At 39.9% G+C, this 21,968-nt stretch overlaps 1 protein-coding gene across 1 annotated transcript in view; it reads left to right on the top strand.

Moving 5' to 3' along the window:
* EGF (epidermal growth factor) overlaps positions 1–21,968 on the top strand; it is a 125,800-nt gene that overhangs the window by 12,424 nt on the left and 91,408 nt on the right.

The following is a 21,968-nucleotide window of genomic DNA, read 5'->3' as shown; positions in this document are numbered from 1 at the left end:
ACCACTAGAACTTGTTATTGGGTTGAATATAATCTTCATTTATTTCTAGGTGTATCATGTAGACAATGAGTTTAAGAAATTTGAAAGAGTGATGTTCTAAAAAGTTTTCAGAACAATTTCCCACAAAAGAGAGAATTTAGAAGCTATAAATTTACCTTAGAAGTATAACTATAGAAGCTCATCTTAGAACTATAACCTTCTACTACTACTTTCTTTTCAGATTCAAAATCAGAGACATTTGTGAGAACTTCGTAAAGTAAAACTTTGGCACAGATGTGGTCATTTTTCATTTTCCTTTTTATAAAGTACTATGCTAATTGTGGATTTTAGAGTGATCTGGGGGCCTTCCCTGGTAGCTCAGTGGTAAAGAATCCATCTGCAATGCAGGAGACACAGCAGACATAGGTTCGATCCCTGGGTCAGGAAGATCCCCTGGAGAAGGGCATGGCAACCCACTTCAGTATTCTTGCTTGCAGAATCCTGTGGACAGAGGAGTCTGGGGGGCTACAGTACATGAAGTTGCAGAGTCGGACACAACTGAAGTGATAGAGCACACACGCAGAGTGATTTTTATTTTCTATATTTGTCAAGAAGTTTTTAAAATAATGAATACATATTACTTTTATCATAAAAAATATACATGTTATTTTTAAGTTAAAATTTGCATTTACATCATACGATTACAACTCTAAAAAAATATTCAGAAAGAATGCATTTGTTATAAGTTATTGTCTCCAGATGATTAGGACCTTAAGCAACTAATTTTTTCCTTCTTGCTGTTTTTTTTTCTTTTTTCCAAGTTTTCTAGCATAATCATGTATTACTTCTATAGGGGGAAAATAATATATAAACTAATTAAAAATTCATAATGGACTTCTGTAAATCAGCCAAATATTCTTATTAACTTTCATTTTGTAAAGCCAATATGGCCATTTAAGTAGTATTCTATTAAAAAGGATTTTATTTTAAACATTTTATTTGATTTAAATTCTTCACAATAATAGTCTCTCAAGTGGAGAAGATATATTTTTCCATGTTGATATTTTCATGCAAAGAGGTATAAAAATGAGCTCTTTTGTTTCCTTTGTATTTTGTATTTCCCTCTAAGCCTTTTCTTCAAAGGAAGAGGGGCTGCTAATATGACTGGTGAAAGTCAGACATCAACTGGTCCTGGTCTCCAGCAGCCGCTTCACAAACCTGAGCCCCGCACCCCTCCTCCTGTACAGCCAACCTTGTGGATGGGTCGGGACCAAACAATCTGCATGGTATCTGGCCTCCTGTGGTGGCCTATCCAGGCTGGGGTGGAAGACAGGTCTACTTGTCTGCGCTGTGGGTGCCTGGGTGGCTGCTGAGCTAGCTTGGGGTCTCCCTCTAGCTCTTTCTCTTTGTGGATCGAGTTCTTTGTCTGGGGGCTTCCAAGGCTAGAAGAGGGGAAGCATAAAGCCTCTTTTCGGCTTGAGTCCACTTGGTGTTTGCTAATCCACCTATGCCAGGGCACCCTGTATGCTGAGATTTATTTAGCCTTGAATAATAAGACTCACTGTGATCTCCAGGTGAGACTTCCCAGGTGGCGCTAGTGGTAACTTTCTGATGGTTGCTCCTAACTGATGGCAAGTAAAGATAGCTAATGTTTGAAGAAAAAAAGAAACACATGATTTTGTTCACATTTTAAATTTTTCCTCCAGTATTATGAGTAAAACATTAGGGTTTGGACTCAATGAAAAAACTACTCATGTATGAAATGTTTAGTATGGTAATAGGACCAAGTCCATATATAAAATTCAGTTTTATCTCTATAAATATAAAGGAGCAACAAACAACTAGAAAATAAAGTGAAAAAACTATTCCTTTTTAAGAGCATTCAAAAACATATAATACAAATAAATTTAACAAAAGATTTGTATGACGTTACATTTAAAAGTCAAAAACATTGATGAGAGAAATTAAAGAAAACCAAAATAAATGGAGAAATATGTAATATTCTTAGATTGGGAGACTTAATATTGTTAAAATGTCAATCCGTTCCCAGTTGATATCTATGCAGTGAATATAGATGTAGAGAAAAATAAACGTCAACCTCATATAATATACAAACAATAATAAAAATGAATCACAAACCCCAACGTAAAAGCTAAAACCCTAGAAGTGCCTTGAAGAAAATAGGAGACTATATTGAGAGCTTGGAGTAGGCAATAATTGATAACACAGACAAAAATATAACCATAAAGGAAAAAATGATGAACTGGACTTCATCAAAAGTAAAATTTTTTGGTCATCAGAAGATACTGTTAATCACTAAGTTGTGTCCAACTCTTCTGTGACCCCATGGATTATAGCCCACCAGGCTCCTCTGTCCATGGGATTCTCCAGGTAAGAATACTGGAGTGGGTTGGGATGTCTAGTTCTTGTAACAAAAAACAGATAGTTTGACCATCAAAAAATTACTGTTAATTAAAGAAAAATAGACACAACTTAGTGACTAAACAACAACAAATAATAACAAATTGTCAGCTTGGTGTGTAATCTTCCAAAACTTTTTAAAGTGAGAGATGCTTAACTATACAATACTATACACAAACACTCACTCCTAAAATTGCCTTTTCATTCTTATTTTGGAGAACTTTCTATATCGCCAGGGATACATTTGCCTCATTCTTATTTTTATTGCACTGAATATTTTTATATTTTCAAATGTTATTGCTTTTAATGTTGAACAGAGTAACAGTCTTATGAAATACTGTCGGAGACGTGATTGGGACTTTATTTTAAAAAGACTTAGCAGATTGGTTATGTGACTATGTAAACACAAGCATGATTGAAGGTGTTTGATCTGGATTATGGAAAGATGAATGTTTTAAGATTAAAAAAGATACTGTTAAGAAAATGAACAGCTAAAACATGGACTGGGATGAAATATGTGTAATTCAAAGGTCTGACATACATATTTACATATATGTGATACATAGATCAGATTTGCATCCAGAATATGTGTAAAGAACTTCTACAAATCAATAAAAAAATTAAAATACAATAACAATGGGCAAAAGATTTAAATAGACATCTCACAAAAGATACATAATCATCAGTTGACATCTGAAAAGGTGGTCAACATCAGGGAAAGACGAATTAAAATTGCAATGTGATACTATGTTACACCTACTAAAATGTTTAATATTAAAAAGACTGCCAATACCAAGTGCGAGTGAGGCTGTGGAACAACTAGAACTCACATGCATTGTTTATGAGAATATAAAATGGAGTAGTCACTTTGGAAACATGTTTGGCAGCTTCTTATATATACTTAACCTGTGCCGTGCTCAGTCACTTCAGTTGTGTCTGATTCTGCATGACCCCATGGACTGTAGTCCGCCAGGCTCCTCTGTCCATTGGATTCTCCAGGCAAGAACACTGGAGTGGGTTGCCATTCCCTTCTCCAGGGGAACTTCCCAATCCAGGGATCAAACCTGAGTCTCTTGCATCACCTGCATTGGCAGGCAGGTTCTTTACCACTAGCACCACCTGGGAAGCCCCAGTGTAATTACCCTATGAACCAATAATTAGGAATTAGCTGAAAAGAAAACATTCATTCAGCCAAACCTGGAAACAATCCAAATGTCCATCAACAGGAGAATGGATAAACAAATTTTGATCTATTCATACAAAAGAATAGTTCCTGGAGATTAAAAAAAAAAAAAAGAATGAACACAAAACAACATGGATCAATACCAAAAGCATTATGGTGAACAAAAGAAGTCAGACATAAAAGCAAACCTAAGTTCATGAACAGACAAAACTAACGTATGATGATAGAAATCAGAACAACGGTTGTGTGTGGATATGGGTGGGATTGACTGGAGAGAGCACAAGGGAAATTTTGGCAGTAGCGGAAACATTTTATCTTGGTTGAGGTATTGGTTTACTGTGTATATATATTTACCAAAACTCATAAGAGTTTATACTTACAATCTGTTCACTTTTTATAAATTTTACTTCAGTAAAAATAAAAAGTGAATATATCTCTGTGGGGAGTCAGGCTGGGTAAACCAAATGAAAGCAAGTTTATTTTGTTTCTCTGGTATTTGAAAATTTAAAAATACATCATTTACTTAGATATTTTCTCTCCACCATCCATTTTGTACATCTTTCCAGTTTTAAGTTGTAAACCATGATGATTTTTATACTAATAATTTCTGTCTGAAGGTAAAAAGGAAAGGATTGAAGATATTTCTTCACAGTTTAATAAATAAAAACATTTATATTTATCATATAATTTATATTTATTTATATAATAAAATATATTTATTATATATAGATACTATAATATATAATATATATATATTTACTTGTACTTTAATTTATGTAATACTTATATTTATTTATATAATATTTTGGCCACCTGATGCAAAGATCTGACTCATTTGAAAAGACCCTGATGCTGGGAAAGATTGAAGGCAGGAGAAGGGGATGACAGAGGATGAGATGGCTGGATGGCATCACTGACTCAATGGATATGAGTTTGAGTAAACTCTGGGAGTTGGTGATGGACAGGGAGGCCTGGCGTGCTGCAGTCCATGGGGTCACAAAGAGTCAGACACAACTGAGCGACTGAACTGAACTGAACAGATAAAAACGTAGGAAGAGCTGCAAACTATGGTTTGCATTTTCAATAGTTCCCAGAAAGTAGTTTTAATTATGTGAAATTATATGTAATTTATAGCATCTCTAGTAATGTTGTCAAGTCATCAAATGCAATGGTGCTCTCTATAGATCAGCAGAACTGAAGGTCAAAGGAAAAATTCTACAGTTGACCCCTCATATCTGTGGATTCCACATCTGCGTATTCAACCAATCCTGCATGGAAAATATTTTGAAAAAAATTTCAGAATGTTTCAAGAAGCCAAACTTGAACTTGCCTCATGAAAGCAACTGTTTACATTGTATTAGGTATTATAAATAATCTAGATATGATTTAAAGTATAGAGGAGAATGTGTGTAGGTTACATGCAAATATGATGCCATTTTATATAAGGGACTGGGGAGCATCCTTGGCTTTTGGTATCTCAGGGGGTCCTAGAACCAATCCCTTTCAGATACCTAGGGATGCAGAACTGTGGGTGATAGAAGAGTTCTTTCCATTAACCTTTGACATTTTTAAAAGTTAAAATACCTGAGAACAATGAAGGAGGGATTGTTGAAGGAGGATATCAGGAGGTTGTGACCACCAGTTGACCAGAGGCTCTTCAACCCCTCCCCTGCCCTTGGAATGTTATGTTGTTCTGCCCACCGTTCTCACAGCTGGAGCCGTTTCAAGGACACAGCCTTGACAGAACAATGTGCTATTTAGATCATTTGGATGGAATATGTGACTGAACTCAGTTAAGGCCTCTATATAAAATTTTAAGATTCTATGGGGTAGGTGTGAAGATTTACTTATTTTGTGGACATCCAAGACAAATCTCATAATGAAGTTCCCTTATTAAATCTGCCACCTACCAGTTAGGTGTGGTCTGCCTCTTAGGCTTCTTCCTGTCCTCTGTGTTCAGAGGCCAGTTTTCAAGTTTCTCCCAGGGAACTTCCAAGGCTGCAAACCAATAGGCATTCTGAGATTATGTAATTATGCAATCTAAGAGGATATTTCTTTTTTTAAATTAAATTTTGTTGTGGCTTCATAGAATTAGGAATTATATTTTCTGGATTGTTAAGGCTTCAGCAATATGTAAACCATGAACTTCCTGATGTTCAAGCTGGTTTTAGAAAAGGCAGAGGAACCAGAGATCAAATTGCCAACATCTGCTGGATCATCGAAAAAGCAAGAGAGTTCCAGAAAAACATCTATTTCTGCTTAATTGACTATGCCAAAGCCTTTGACTGTGTGGATCACAATAAACTGTGGAATATTCTGGAAGAGATGGGAATACCAGACCGCCTGACCTGCCTCTTGAGAAATCTGTATGCAGGCCAGGAAGCAACAGTTAGAACTGGACACGGAACAACAGACCAGTTCCAAATAGGAAAAGGAGTACGTCAAGGCTGTATATTGTCACCCTGCTTATTTAACTTATATGCAGAGTACATCATGAGAAACGCTGGGCTGGAAGAAGCACAAGCTGGAATCAAGATTGCCAGGAGATATATCAATCACCTCAGATATGCATATGACACCACCCTTATGGCAGAAAGTGAAGAGGAACTCAAAAGCCTCTTGATGAAAGTGAAAGAGGAGAGTGAAAATGTTGGCTTAAAGCTCAACATTCAGAAAACGAAGATCATGGCATCCAATCCCATCACTTCATGGGAAATAGATGGGGAAACAGTGGAAACAGTGTCAGACTTTATTTGGGGGGGCTCCAAAATCACTGCAGATGGTGACTGCAGCCATGACATTAAAAGACGCTTACTCCTTGGAAGAAAAGTTATGATCAACCTAGATAGCATATTCAAAACCAGAGACATTACTTTGCTGACTAAGGTCCGTCTAGTCAGGTTATGGTTTTTCCACTAGTCATGTATGGATGTGAGAGTTGGACTGTGAAGAAAGCTGAGTGCCGAAGAATTGATGCTTTTGAAGTGTGGTGTTGGAGAAGACTCCTGAGAGTCCCTTGGACTGCAAGGAGATCCAACCAGTCCATTCTGAAGGAGATCAGCCCTGGGTGTTCTTTGGAAGGAATGATGCTAAAGCTGAAGCTCCAGTACTTTGGCCACCTCATGTGAAGAGTTGACTCATTGGAAAAGACTTTGATGCTGGGAGGGATTGGGGGCAGGAGGAGAAGGGGACGACAGAGGATGAGATGGCTGGATGGCATCACTGACTCGATGGACATGAGTTTGAGTGAACTCCGGGAGTTGGTGATGGACAGGGAGGCCTGGCGTGCTGCGATTCATGGGGTCGCAAAGATTCGGACACGACTGAGTGACTGAACTGAACTGAAAAGGATGTTACTTTTTTAAATTTAAATTTCGTTGCGGCTTCATAGAATTAGGGATTATATATTGTGGATTGTTAACGCTGTTTTAAAAATAAATACCCAGTTTTGAATAGCCAACTCATTGGAAAAGACCCTGATGCTGGGAAAGATTGAAGGCAAAAGGAGAAGAGGGTGGCAGAGGATGACATTTGGATAGCATCACTGACTCAATGAACATAGATTTGGGCAAACTCCAGGAGATAATGAGAAACAGGGAGGCCTGGAGTGCTGCAGTCCATGGGGCTGCAAAAAGTTGGATGCGACTCAACAACAACAACAACAACAACAACAACAACAACAACAACCACCTAGTTTCTGGGGGCCCATTTCTTCCTCTTGGTCAGAGGAACCATTCTTGGTGACAGGAGGTAACTTAGCTGAAAGACAGAACATGGGTAGGACTTATCTTTTACTTCTTGTTTGCCAAGTACTTTTAAAAATCTGATTTCATTTGTTTGAAGCATGGAACTACTTAACCTGTGCATTAAGCATAGGTTTACTTAATTGGATAGTGAGTCCCCTTCTTTTTTTTTTTTTTTAAATTAATAGACATTTTCTTAAAAGCAGGTTAAGATGTATTAAAAAGTTGTACAGAGTACAGAGAATGCCCACATATTGCGTTCCCTCCTCTTCCCTTAAGTTTCCCTTATTATTAATACTTTAATGTAGTCCATTTGCTACAATTAATGAGCCAATATTGATGCATTATTATTATCAACTAAAGCCCACAGTTTACAACTCTATTGTACATTTTGTGGGTTGCAGTAAATGTGTAATGACATGTATCCAATATTATCATATCATACAAAATAGTTTCACTGCCCTAAAAATCCTTTGTGCTCCCCCTATTCATCTCTCCTTCATCCCAAACCCTGGAAATCAATGATCTTTTTATTATCTCCATGTTGTTTTTGTTCAGTCACTAAGTCATGTCCGACTCTTTGTGACCCCATGGATTGCAGCATGCCAAGTTCCCCTGTCCTTCAATATCTCCCCAAATTTGCTGAAATTCATGTTCACTGAGTCAGTGATGCTATCTAACCTTCTCATCCTGCCTATCTAAACTTCTCATCCTGCCACCCCTTGTCCTTTTGCCTTCAATCTTTCCCAGCATCAGGGTCTTTTCCAGTGAATTGGCACTTTGCATCAGGTGGCCAAAGTGTTGGAGTTTCAGCTTCGGCATCAGTCCTTCCAATGAGTATTCAGGGTTGATTTCCTTTCGGATTGACCGGCTTGAACTTCTTGCAGTTCAAGGGACTCTCAAGAGTTTTCTCCAGCACCACAATTTGAAAGCACCACAATTTGTAAGTTCTTTAGTTCTTAGCCTTCTTTATAGTCCAGCTTTCACACCCACTCATGACTACTGAAAATACCATATCTTTGACTATACATTTGTTGGCAAAGTAATGTCTCTGCTTTTTAATACACTGTCTAGGTTTGTCATAGCTTTTCTTCCAAAAAGCAAGCATCTTCATGGCTACAGTCAGTCTGCAGTGATTTTAAAGCCCAAGAAAATAAAGTCTGTCACTGTTTCCACTGTTCCCATGAAGTGATGGGGCCAGATGCCATGATCTTAGTTTTTTGAAAGTCGAGTTTTAAGCCAACCTTCTCACTCTCTTCTTTCACCCTCATCGAGAGACTTTTTAGTTCCTCTTCACTTTCTGCCATTAGAATGATATCTGCATATCTCAGGTTACTGATATTTCTCCTGGCAATCTTGATTCCAGCATGAAGGTCATCCAGGGTGGCATTTTACATAATGTACTCTGCATAGAAGTTAAATAAGCAGGGTGACAATATACAGCTTGGATGTACTCCTTTCCCAATTTTGAACCAATCCATTGTTCCATGTCCAGTTCTAACTGTTGCTTCTTGACCCGTATACAGGTTTCTCAGGAGTCAGGTAAAGTGGTCTGGTATTCCCATGTCTTTAAGAATTTTCCACAGTTTGTTGTGATCCACACAGTCAAAGGCTGTAGTGCAGTCAATGAAGCAGAAGTAGTTTTCTGGGAATTCCCTTGCTTTTCCTATGATCCAATGGATGTTGGCAATTTGATCTTTGGTTCCTCTGTCTTTTTAAAATCCAGCTTGAATATCTGGAAATTCTCAGTTCACATACTGTTGAAGGCTAGCTTGAGGATTTTGAACACAACGTTGCTAGTGTGTGAAATGAGTAAAATTGTATGGTAGTTTGAACCTTCTTTGGCATTGCCCTTCTTTAGGATTGGAATGAAAATTGACCTTTTCCAGTCCTGTGGTCACAGCTGTTTTCCAAATTTGCTGGATATTGAGTGTAGCACTTTAGCTGCATCATCTTTTAGGATTTGAAATAGCTCACTGAAATTTCATCACCTCCACTAACTTTGTTCATTGTAATGCTTCCTCAAGCATTGCCTTTTCCAGAATGCCATATAGTTAAATTCATACAATATTTAGCCTTTCAGATTGGCTTCTTTCACTTAGCAAATGCAGTTATGATTCCCTCATGCTTTTAGTGGCTTGATGTTCATTTCATGTTATTCCTGAATGATATTTCATGATATGCATGTACCACAATTTTTTTTATCCATTCATCTATTGAAGGTCATCTTCCAAATTTTGGAAATTATGAATAAATCTGTAGTAAACATAAATTTTCAACTTATATTTTGGTAAAAACCCAGGAGCACAGCTGACCTCCTTTTTCAGCACAATTTTTATATCTGTTATTTATATCTTGATTAATTGTAATTTGTCCCCTCATAGCTCAGTCAGTAAAGAATCCGCCTGCGATACAGGAGACCTGGGTTTGATTCCTGGGTTCAGAAGATCCCTGGAGAAGGAAATGGCAACCCACTCCAGTATTCTTGTTTAGAAGATCCCATGGACAAAGGAACCTGGTGGGCTACAGTCCAGGGGGTTGCAAGAATTGGACATGACTTAGCGATTAAACCACTCTTCATAGCTAACTCCTGTGCCTGAGGTCCTCATTTCTTTCCCTTAATACTATTTCAGTTTTTGGCATGTATGTATTGTTAAGAATGCAACACATGTCAACAGTTTTCTTTCTGAAAAATAAGGGAATGTTTTCAAATCTTGTAGGAACTGTCCTGATGCAATTGACCCTTATTAATAGAAATAGCCTGTGTATTCTTTCTGTGGGTGGATATTTAACAGTCATGCCTAACAAAACACATTATCTTGTCACTTCTGGTTCTGACAGTTATATACATATTTCTTTTGAAGGGGTCCTAGCCTGATCATTCTGATCAAAAACACCATCTAATGAGAGATTCATGATTTCAGAATTCATATTCTTCATAAACGTGTAATTTATGAAGGAAAGTTCTCAGTCTTTCTGGTCTTCAGTGTCCTCACTTGTGAAGTGGGGCAATAACATCCACCTTGCAAGGTGGTGTTGAGGAATGCAAGTGATGTGAATAAAGCATCTGCGCTTCCTCTATGCCTGACACACTGGAAGCAATCTGTTGATGGGGTGGTGATGGCAATGATTAATAACAGTTGTGTGTATGGCCAATATATATTCCAGGAGAATTAAGTGCTTTTAGCTTCAATAGAGAAATTTTATCTGAAGAGTTAGAATGATGACCAGCACACTCTCATAGCCTCCTTTCACCTATTGATGCCCACTCACATTTTAAAACATTCAGAACTGTCCACTTGTTATTAACATCTGATTCTCTCAGGACCTGCCCGCAGAGTTTCCTCTTATCCAGCTGGGTCACCTCAGGATCTATGGATCTAATAAATAAGCCATTATTGACCTTGTCCTGTCCCAGGCCTGTTGTCAGCATGGCCTTCCTCCTTTTCCATGCCTGTCTGAGGCTTTTAATTACTCCAGGAAACTTTGCTGCATGTTCTGGTCCACAGAATTTGTGAAGTTCCCCTTCTTTCCTGACACCCCCAGAATACTTACTGACTGGCCATTCATTAGCTCATTACTCATAAACTCTTCTTTTTGTAATGGTTAATCAATCTCAGCAAAGTCTTGAACTTAGGGAACATGACTTCCATTTCTTGTGTTCCATGCAGCACCCTGTCACATAGAGCTCTTTAATTATCACTGAATTAGTTAATTTGATTCAATTGCAGAAACTAAAAGATGTTAGGCAGCTCAAACGATAAAGCTTATATAGCTTCCTAGGCAACTGTAACAGGACATGAATTTGTCCCGGAGAGATTCAGTTTTACTTAGAAGGAAGAATGTGGATTTATCAAGTATCTCTGGATGTCCTTTCTAGGTGGATTGCTCTGTCTTATGTGTTTGCCATCTGGGCAACCCTAGGCTGTCTGTGGATGAGCTGGGGTTGACCTTTAACGTGAGTCACCAGTCTACACATATGCTCTATCCACGTTGACTCCATTATCTCCTAAGGAGCTCACGCGCAACATGAATGGCAACACTAGCCCAAGTGCCATGTAATTCGGAAAGCAAGGCTTTTTACAACCAAAAGTAACATGAGAGATTCAAAATCCAAACAGAATGTGGTTGTGGATTATGCTGTTTGTGCTCATGTTATTCTCCTCTCTCTTCTCCACTAACACTCACTGTCTCTAAGTTCCTTCTACTGCTGCTGTCCCCTGCGACGATGGAAAGCTTATATCAAGGTTAGTAACTCTTATGCAGCATATTTGTAGGATGTTCATTCTGAGTCTTGAGTTTGTGAGTCCCGAAAGCAATGGAATATTCCATGTATTGCCCCACACACATGTATCCTGCTGCCCCTGGGGTCTATTTCTCATATAAAATGTCAGAGCTACCTGGCGGAGGCTAGCTGAAATCAGAAGAATCCTGACTTTCAGAAATGTGACCTAGTGTGTGAGAAATGAGGAGGACATAATTAAACATGAGTAGAAAGACTTGGGGAGAAGGCAATGGCACCCCACTCCAGTACTCTTGCCTGGAAAATCCCATGGACAGAGGCGCCTGGGGGGCTGTGGTCCATGGGGTCACAAAGAGTCGGACGCAACTGAGCAACTTCACTTTCACTTTTCACTTTAATGCATTGGAGAAGGAAATGGCAACCCACTCCAGTGTTCTTGCCTGGAGAATCCGAGGGATGAGGGAGGCTGGTGGGCTGCCGTCCATTGGGTCGCACAGAGTTGGACACGACTGAAGCGACTTAGCAGCAGCAGCAGCAGCAGCAGCAGAAAGACTTGGAGTCGTTCCCATTCTCTATAAGGGGTGTTCACAACTGTGACTGTTATTTTTCTGACTATTGCTTCATCTATGTTTCGAGTAGCACTTGGAACACTACCTCTGGGCAACTTAAATGAAAGCTTGTTTTACAGCTTGAAGCAAATTGGCAGAAATTTCCATTGTTCATCAAGTCTGTTGTAGATGATTTGTTTGAGCCAGATATTTCTGGGTCCTGGGTTTGCTCCTTAAGAAATAACTGCTGTTGTTCCAAGTAGAAAGTGATCCAGGAAACTTGGAGCTTTTATTTTCTATCACTGATCTGTGAAAAGATAGCCAAATTTGTTTGAGAAGGAACAGCATTTAGCAATGCTGGATTCCCAATGCTTCCCAGATTTTGTGCTTCTTGGGAAGTTAAAATGGAGGAAGTCTCATTCAGGATTCAGATGCAGGAGAGCAGGACCTGCCTGGACATCTGCCTGCATGCACAGCAAGTCAGGTGATACCTCAGATAAGAGAGGGAGTGGGTCTTGGAAGCACTGAACCCTGAAGGTCAGGCCAATCCCTGGGGTCTAAGAAGTCTTCTGACTCACAAGGTGAAACAAACAGCATTGTAAAAAGGTTAAGATAAAATCAGAGCTGCATTTTTGCATACAAACTGATAATGATAACAAATTGTGACCTTTGATCTTGAGTGTTCTAAACCCTTTTGATATATTTTTAAAGTATAATTTTCATTTTATTGTCTTTTCAGAAAACCAGTATTTCTTCAGTCTTTAAGGACTTGGATTCTTAGATGGGCTTTGGTGGAGGACTTGGTGGAGGACGTAGAGCAGCACCCGCAGGTCTAAATTGGGGTGGAGGTGTCCTGTTTTCCCAGGCTTCTGGAGAGTGATTACTGACTCCCTTGCTGTGAATGGCACAACTCAGTGCACCATTGTTCCTTCTTTTCTTGGTCATCTTGGAAGTGCAGAGACAAGAACCCTTTGATATTTATTGACATAGCTTAAATCAAATTCTAATGAAGCCCTTTTGACCTCTAGCTAACTTTGGGATGCTTCAAAAAGCCTGTGTGTGTGTGTGTGTGTGTGTGTGTGTGTGTGTGTGTTAGTTGCTCAGTCATGTCTGATTCTTTCCCCATGAACTGTAGCTAGCCAGGCTCCTCTACCCATGGAATTCTCCAGGCAAGAATACTGGAGTGAGTTGCCATTCCTTTCTCCAAGGGACCTTCCTGACTCAGAGATTGAACCCAGGTCTCCCGCATTGCAGCAGATTCTTCACCATTTGAGCCAACAGCAAAGCCCTCAAAGAGCCTGTAGGACATCCCAAAGAGAGAGATTAAACTAGTTAGGTTCGTGGGAAACATTGTAAAACGCTCCTTGGAAGGAAAGCAATGACGGACCTAGACAGTGTATTAAAAAGCAGACACATTACTCTACCAACAAAGGTGCTTATAGCCAAAGCTATGGTCTTTCCAGTAGTCATATACATATGTGAGAGTTAGACCATAAAGACAGCTGAGTGTCAAAGAACTGGTGCTTTCAAACTGTGGTGCTGGGGAAGACTCTTGAGAGTCCCTTGAACTGCAAGGAGATCAACTCAGTCAATTCTAAAGGAAATCAGCCCTGAATATTGGAAATCACTGGAAAGACTGATGTTGAAGCTGAAACTCCAATATTTTGGCCAACTGATGTGAAGAGCTGACTCATTGGAAAAGACCCCAGTGCTGGGGAAGACAGAAGGCAGAATGAGAAGGGAGCCAAAGAGGATGAGATGGTTGGGTAGTATCACTGATTCAATGGACACGAATTTGAGCAATCTTGGGAAGATGGTAAAGGACAGAGGAGTCTGCTGTGTTTCAGTTCATGGAATTGAGAAGAGTTGGACATGATCTTAGTGACTGAATAGTAACAAATTGTCAAATGAGCAATAAATCTTCTCAGGTTATATTGTATGGAATATGTTATTAATGTAGGTATTCTAGAAATTATATAGATTTCATAAAGATCTCACATGTCCTGGTAAAACATTATCCCGTCATAATTCTAATTGCTATCTTAAAATGCTACATGTCACAGCAGTAACCAAGTTACTTTGTCAATTGCATTGTAATCAGACTTTAAAAAAAATAATTTTAAGAATTTATTTATTTTTGGCTGTACTGGGTCGTTGTTGCTGCTTGGGCTTTTCTCCAGTTGGAGTGAGCAGGGGCTACTCTTCATTGCATTGCACAGGCTTCTTATTGCAGTGGTTTCTTTTGTTGTGGAGCGTAGGATCAAGGGCACTGAGCTTCAGTAGTTGTGGCACATGGGCTCAATTGTTGGGCTTCCCAGGCTCTAGAGCACAGGCTCAATAGTTGCAGCCCACGGGCTTGCTCTAAATTGCTCTAAGGCAAGTGAGATCTTCCTGGATGAGGGATTGAACTCTGAGTCTCCTGCATTGGTGGGTGGATTCTTTAGTACTGAGCCACCAGGGAAACCCCTGTAATCAGATTTTAAACATGCCTTTTAAATCCTTTTTTGTCATATAGAGAGCTATGGGTTTCACTCTGATGCCTCTGCAAAAATACTACCTCTTCAAGATTTATAGAAAGGATTTCTTAAGATTAAACTAAAACTAACTAGATACATCACCCAACACATATTAATCTTGTCTGATCATAAATTCTTGTGGAGATAGAGTAATATCATGAGTGGAAAAGCTCTTTGTAAAATAAAAAGTGATTTTCAAATATGTTATTAGAATTTAGAATGTGTGTGCATATGTGTGTGAATACATGTATAGTTGGTGAAGAAATATTTTAATATGGAAAAAATTTATAATAAACAATGGTAAAGTGAAAGTGAAGTCTCTCAGTCGTGTCCGACTCTTTGCGACCCTGTGGACTGTGGCCTACCAGGCTTCCTCCATTCATGGGATTCTCCAGGCAAGAATACTGGAGTGGGTTGCCATTTCCTTCTCCAGGGGATCTTCCCAACCCAGGGATTGAACCCGCGTCTCCCGCATTGGAGGCCAACGCTTTAATCTCTGAGCCACAATTTAAATCAAGAAAATATATGCAGAGCATTGAATGCAGTGCCTGACACACAAAGCCCTCAATAAATGTCAGTTGTTATTTTGTAAGTTATAGTAATGCTGCTGCTGCTGCTGCTAAGTCGCTTCAGTTGTGTCAGACTCTGTGCGACCCCATAGACGGCAACCCACCAGGCTACGCCGTCCCTGAGATTCTCCAGGCAGGAACACTGGAGTCGGTTGCCATTTCCTTCTCCATAAACAATGGTAGAACCTCTAAAAAAACAAAAAAACTAACTAGATAAGCAAATTTTGATATTAACAGTAAACTGGTATTGCACTGGATTTGGTTTTCTCTCTCTGTTAAGAGAAAAAACGTTTTCTTATCATGTGACTTTTGATAACAGAATATATGAATTTCTTTGCCTTTAAGTGATTTATATTTGTTTTTAAAATCTTTTGGTAAGTAAATATTATTTCACAATGATCTGTGAAGTTTGTGACACACATAGATAAAGCAACTTGTGTGTCTACAAAAAATTAACCTTCATCATCAGACTTTTGCTATCCTGATGCCCTTAGGACATGGCAAGAGTCTACTACTAAATCAAGGAATTTAAAATGGGTAAACAATAGCTGTAAATCAAGCAGCCAGGGCTATAGGAAATCTAAGACTGCTTGGTTTTTCCTGATTCCCTGACAAACCTCATTTTTTATTTGATGGGATAAAGCCTTCCCTGGCTGCAGGGTTAATGTCCTCACAAAAAATTTCTGTTTCACTGAATAGTAAATTTAGTTTTGTTAGTTGAGATCTATATTGGGAAGACTCACTTCCCAGATAGTTCCTTTCTATTACATTTGATTACTAAAAAGTTTAATTAAATTATTCTAAAGCTCATCTCAGTAATCTATCCTTGGATAGAGATTAGCTTCCCTGGTGACTCAGTTGGTAAAGAATCCACCTGCAGTTCAGGAGACCCAGGTTCTATCCCTGGGTTGGCAAGATCCCCTGGAGAAGGAAAAAGCTACCCACTCCAATATTCTTGCCTGGGAAATGCCATAGTCAGAGAAGCCTGGCAGGCTGCAGTTCGTGGGGTCGCAAGAGTAGGATACAACTTAGAGACTAAACCACCACCACCCCATGAGCTATACCCAGGGATTATAAAATTACATGTATCTATCAATGAACTATGCGCTAATTAGAGTTTAGGGAAAAAATAAGACAAAAGAATGTCCTTGGATTTCTGGAATACGAAGTTTCCAGAAGCTGGAAAGAAGTATACCAAGAGTAGTCAATTTGTTGAATTATTCACAGTATGCTGTTGTTGTTCAGTTGCTAACTAGTGTCTGATTCTGGCACCCCACTCCAGTACTCTTGCCTGGAAAATCCCATGGATGGAGGAGCCTGATGGGCTGCAGTCCATGGAGTTGCGAAGAGTTGGACACAACTGGGTGACTTCACTTTTGCTTTTCACTTTCATGCATTGGAGAAGGAAATGGCAACCCACTCCAGTGTTCTTGCCTGGAGAATCCCAGGGTCTGGGGAGCCTGGTGGGCTGCCGTCTATGGGGTTGCACAGAATCGGAAATGACTGAAGTGACTTAGCAGCAGCAGCAGGAGTGCCTGATTCTTTTCAAACCCATGAACTGCAGCAGGCCAGGCTTCCCTGCACTTCACTATCTCCTTGAATTTGCTCAGACTCATGTCCACTGAGTCAATGATGCCATCTAGCCATCTCATCCTCTTTGGCCCTCTTCTCCTTCTGCCCTCAATCTTTCCTAGCATCAAGGTCTTTTCCAATGAGTTGGCTCTTCACATCAGTTGATCAAAGTATTGGATCTTCAGCTTCAACATCAGTCCTTCCAGTGAATATTCAGGGTTGATTTCCTTTGGAATTGACTGGTTTGACCTCCTTGCCATCCAAGGGACTCCCAAGAGTCTTCTTCAACACCACAATCCAAAAGTGTCAATAGTATATGCAAGCATGTGTGCTAAGTCACTTCAGTCATGTCCAACTCTGTGCGACTGTATGGATTGTAGTCTGCCAGGCTCCTCTGTCCATGGGATCCTCCAGACAAGAATACTGGAGTGGGTTGCGATGCCTTTCTCCAGGAGATCTTCCCTACCTGAGAACTGAACCCATGTCTCACATCTCCTGCATTGGCAGGCAGGTTCTTTACCACTAGTGCCACCTGGGAAACCCTGTCAACAGTAGGCTTTAGAAGAAGAAAATTTGACTGATACATATACACAGATTTTTGGTGAGTAGCCAATGGATTGGCCACTTGGCTTCCCCTATGGGTAAAGAATGGGGCTTTGCAGATGGCACAGCAGTAAAGAATCTGCCTGTCAAGCAAGGGACACAAGAGCTTCAGGTTTGATCCCTGGGTCAGGAAGACCCCTTAGAGAAGGAAATGGCAATCCACTCCAGTATTCTTGCCTGGGAAATCCCAAGGAGATAGGAGCCTGGCAGGCTATATAGTCCATGTGGTCGCAAAGAGTCAAAGACTTCGAGTTGGCTATGACTTGGTGACTATACAACGACAACACAACAACAACTCTTGTGAACAGATTATTCTTGGAAGCCTGACTATAATACGGATTGTCATTCACACCTCAATCTTCAGGGATATGCTACAGTTAAAAGTAAAATATGAAGAGAAGTGTCCCAAATAGGTTTCTTCATAGTTTTCTTTTACTTGTAGCATATCCTTGAAGGCTGAGGTGTGAGTGGCAATCCGTATTACAGTCAGGCTTCCAAGAATAATCTGTCACAAGAGTTGTTGTTGTGTTGTTGTTTAGTCACTAAGTTGTGTCCAATTCTAAGTCTTTGAAACATGAGCCAGACCTAGGCTCAGGATAATTTTGCATTCCTAGCAGACAAGGTCTGTCCTTTCTTAACTCAGACTTTCTATGGGCAAAATTTGTCTGTTTGCTAGATTACACAGTGCTGATAAAGATATAGCTCAAGCCCTGAACACAAATATTATGTGCTGATTGACTTTAATCGTTGTACCCACCTATTGATAGGCTGTGACAAGACTACTGAGGAACTGCTATGTGGACCAACTTCTTGCCTTTAGGGGAACCAACCAACCATTGTGAATGAACTATCTTCCCTAAATCCTGTAAGAATTTTTTAAAATAGCCCCTTAATTAGTATGTATTGTAACTGATGATGTAAACACAACTTCTATATATCAATTAGTAACTCCTTTTTCCAGATGTCCAGCACATCTTTTTTTTAAAGTTGCTCAGTCGTGTCTGACTCTTTGCGACCCCATGAACTATACAGTCCATGGAATTCTCCAGGCCAGAATACTGGAGTGGGTAGCCTTTCCCTTCTCCAGGGGATCTTCCCAACCCACGGATCGAATGCAGGTCTCCCACATTGCAGGCAGATTCTTTACCAGCTGAGCCACAAGGGAAGCCCAAGAATACTGGAGTGGGTAGCCTATTCCTTCTCCAGCAGATCTTCCTGATGCAGGAATCAAACTGGGGTCTCCTGCACTGCAGGTGGATTCTTTACCAACTGAGCTATCAGGGAAGCCCAAAGATTGGCCCATTGCTTTGGCCAGGAAACGAACCAGAGTCAACTGCTTGGAAGGCAGCTATGCTCACCACCATACCACCAACGCTGCACAAACACATATCTAACATATGTTGATCATTTATATTGGAGGGGGACCACTTATTACTTTCCCCCATGAGAAATTAGGTATTATGGGGCCAAATATTATTCCTTACTTTGTCTGTTCCTAATATTAGCTTCTTCTTAGAAGTGTTATGTAAGATTTTGCAAGGAACCAAAGAGTTATGAAATTTCATAGATAAACATAATCGTACCTTGATAGAACATTCTGTTGTTACTACCATTGCTGCCAATAAGTTAACGGATGTAGAAGTTGATGTACAAAAGCGTAGTTCTCATTCATGGTGGGATTTTTTCCTTTTTTAATATAAATTTATTTATTTTAATTGGAGGTTAATTACTCCACAATACTGTATTAGTTCTGCCATACACCAACACGAATCCGCCACAGGCATACACGAGTTCCCCATCCCGAACACCCCTCCCTCCTCCCTCCCTGTACCATCCCTCTGGGTCGTCCCAGTGCACCAGCCCCAAGCATCCAGTGTCATGCATCAAACCTGGACTGGTGATTCATTTCATATATGATATTATACATGCTTCAGTGCCATTCTCCCAAATCATCCTACCCTCTCCCTCTCCCACAGAGTCCAAAAGTCTGTTCTATACATCTGTGTCTCTTTTGCTGTCTCACATACAGGGTTATCATTACCATCTTTCTAAATTCCATATATATGTGTTAGTATACTGTATTGCTGTTTTTCTTTCTGGCTTACTTCACTCTGTATAACAGGCTCCAGTTTCATCCACCTCATTAGAACCGATTCAAATGAATTCTTTTTAATGGCTGAGTAATACTCCATTGTGTATATGTACCACAGCTTTCTTATTCATTTGTCTGCTGATGGACATCTAAGTTGCTTCCATTTCCTGGCTATTATAAACAGTGCTGCGATGAACATTGGGGTACATGTGTCTCTTTCAATTCTGGTTTCCTCGGTGTGTATGCCCAGCAGTGGGATTGCTGGGTCATAAGGCAGTTCTATTTCCAGTTTTTTAAGGAATCTCCGCACTGTTCTCCATAGTGGTTGTACTAGTTTGCATTCTCACCAACAGTGTAAGAGGGTTCCCTTTTCTCCACACCGTCTCCAGCATTTATTGCTTGTACACTTTTGGATTGCAGCCATTCTGACTGGCGTAAAATGGTACCTCATTGTGGTCTTGATTTGGATTTCACTGATAATGACTGATGTTGAGCATCTTTTCATGTGTTTGTTAGCCATCCGTATGTCTTCTTTGGAGAAATGTCTATTTCGTTCTTTGGCCCATTTTTTGATTGGGTCGTTTATTTTTCTGGAATTAAGCTGCAGGAGTTGCTTGTATATTTTTGAGATTAGTTGTTTGTCAGTTACTTTATTTGCTATTATTTTCTCCCATTCTGAAGGCTGTCTTTTCACCTTGCTTATAGTTTTCTTTGTTGTGCAGAAGCTTTTGAGTTTAATTAGGTCCTGTTTGTTTATTTTTGCTTTTATTTCCAATATTCTGGGTGGTGGGTCATAGAGGATCCTGCTGTGATTTATGTCAGGAATTTTTCTTTACTAAATCCCCTACTGCTTAAAAACTTTTTTCTGCATTGTATAATTCATTTCTTGTTTCTTTGATCACTTTATTTCTTTTGACTATCTGGAATTGTTATTTGACTTACAGAATTAAGAAGACTGCCCATTTTATTTTGCCTTATTCCTATGTTATGTAGCTTAAATAATCCTAAGGCCAGCTGTTAGGGAAATTAAAATGGAGGAAGTCTTGTTCAGGCTTCAGAGGCAGGAGAGCAGAACTCTTGGACCTGCCTTGGACCTGCCTGGACATTGCCTGGATTCCGTGCCTGCCTACATGCATAGCAAGTCAGGTGGCACTTTAGATAATAAGCAAGGGAGTGGATCTTGGAATTCTTGAGCCCCTGAGGGTCTGGCCAACCCCTGGGAACTCAGAAGTTTTATGATTCACAAGGTGAAATATATGGCATTATGCTGCTGCTGCTAAGTTGCTTCAGTCGTGTCCAACTCTGTGCGACCCCACAGATGGCAGCCCACCAGGCTCCGCCGTCCCTGGGATTCTCCAGGCAAGAACTCTGGAGTGGGTTGCCATTTCCTTCTCCAATGCATGAAAGTGAAAAGTGAAAGTGAAGTCGCTCAGTCATGCCTGACTCTTAGCGACCCCATGGACTGCAGCCTACCAGGCTCCTCCATCCATGGGATTTTCCAGGCAAGAGTACTGGAGTGGGTTGCCATTGCCTTCTCCATATGGCATTATAAAAGTTAAAAAAAAAAAAACAGAGCTGCATTTTTGTATGCAAACTGATAACGATATCAGATTGCAGCTTGGGATTATAAATGGGGAGTCCCTGAACCTACAATTTGAAGTCTCACCCATGGGGTGGATGCACCCTGGGACCCTTTCCCAATTGGAACTCCAGATTGCTGTTAATGAGACTTCCCAGTGCTGTCTAAGTCTGGATGTTCGTCATCCCAATTTGGTGATGTATGTGCTGTTACTTTTCTTTATTGTTTCTATTTCTCTTTTAATGACTGTGTATTGAAATTAAGTCTAATAATCCTCTATTATATATTGAAATTGTATATTTGTGTGTAACAAGTGATTTCTTTTGTTAACGAATCCTTTGAACCTAAAACAAAATAAAAATTTTGGCAAAATATAAACTGGCACTGTGAGCAGGATTTGTGAAACAAAATGCCACTCTTTAAAAAGAAAGAGATTAAGACTATTCAAGTTTTTATTCCCAGGTAGCAAGATTTGCCTTACTGCTTGCTAGCTACTGAATAGGGCATATCCACTGGATTGTGTGAGAACAGGGACCTGAAATTAAAGAGGGCCCAACTGTTAGAAGTTATTGAATGTCTGCAGCTTGTGCCACCTGAGAAAGGAAAAGAATGTACTGTGCTGGGTTGGAGAGGCTGGATCCTCCTCTCTGTCTACCATAAGGTAACAAAAGTAAAACTTCCAGCAGAACAGTGCTATTAGCTTGTTTTTTTCCAACACTGCTCTATGATAACAGTCCCCTCCTTTCCCTCCGCTCCTGGCCCCTCACAGTGTTTTATTATGGTCCTGCTGCAAGAAAGGGTGACTGTGCATACTGTAACTCTTCATCTGGCATTAGGGATTTCCCTTTGATTTGGAAAGAATACTCTTTCAAATTCCGCTATAAAATATACGGGAGGGAGAAAGAAAAAGCTCCAGTAAT

The sequence above is a fragment of the Budorcas taxicolor genome, chromosome 6 (genome assembly GCF_023091745.1).
Source record: "Budorcas taxicolor isolate Tak-1 chromosome 6, Takin1.1, whole genome shotgun sequence".
NCBI classification, from domain to species: domain Eukaryota; kingdom Metazoa; phylum Chordata; class Mammalia; order Artiodactyla; family Bovidae; genus Budorcas; species Budorcas taxicolor.
The sequence above is the reverse complement of the archived record's forward strand: the minus strand, read 5'-3'. Positions and strand labels throughout refer to the sequence as shown.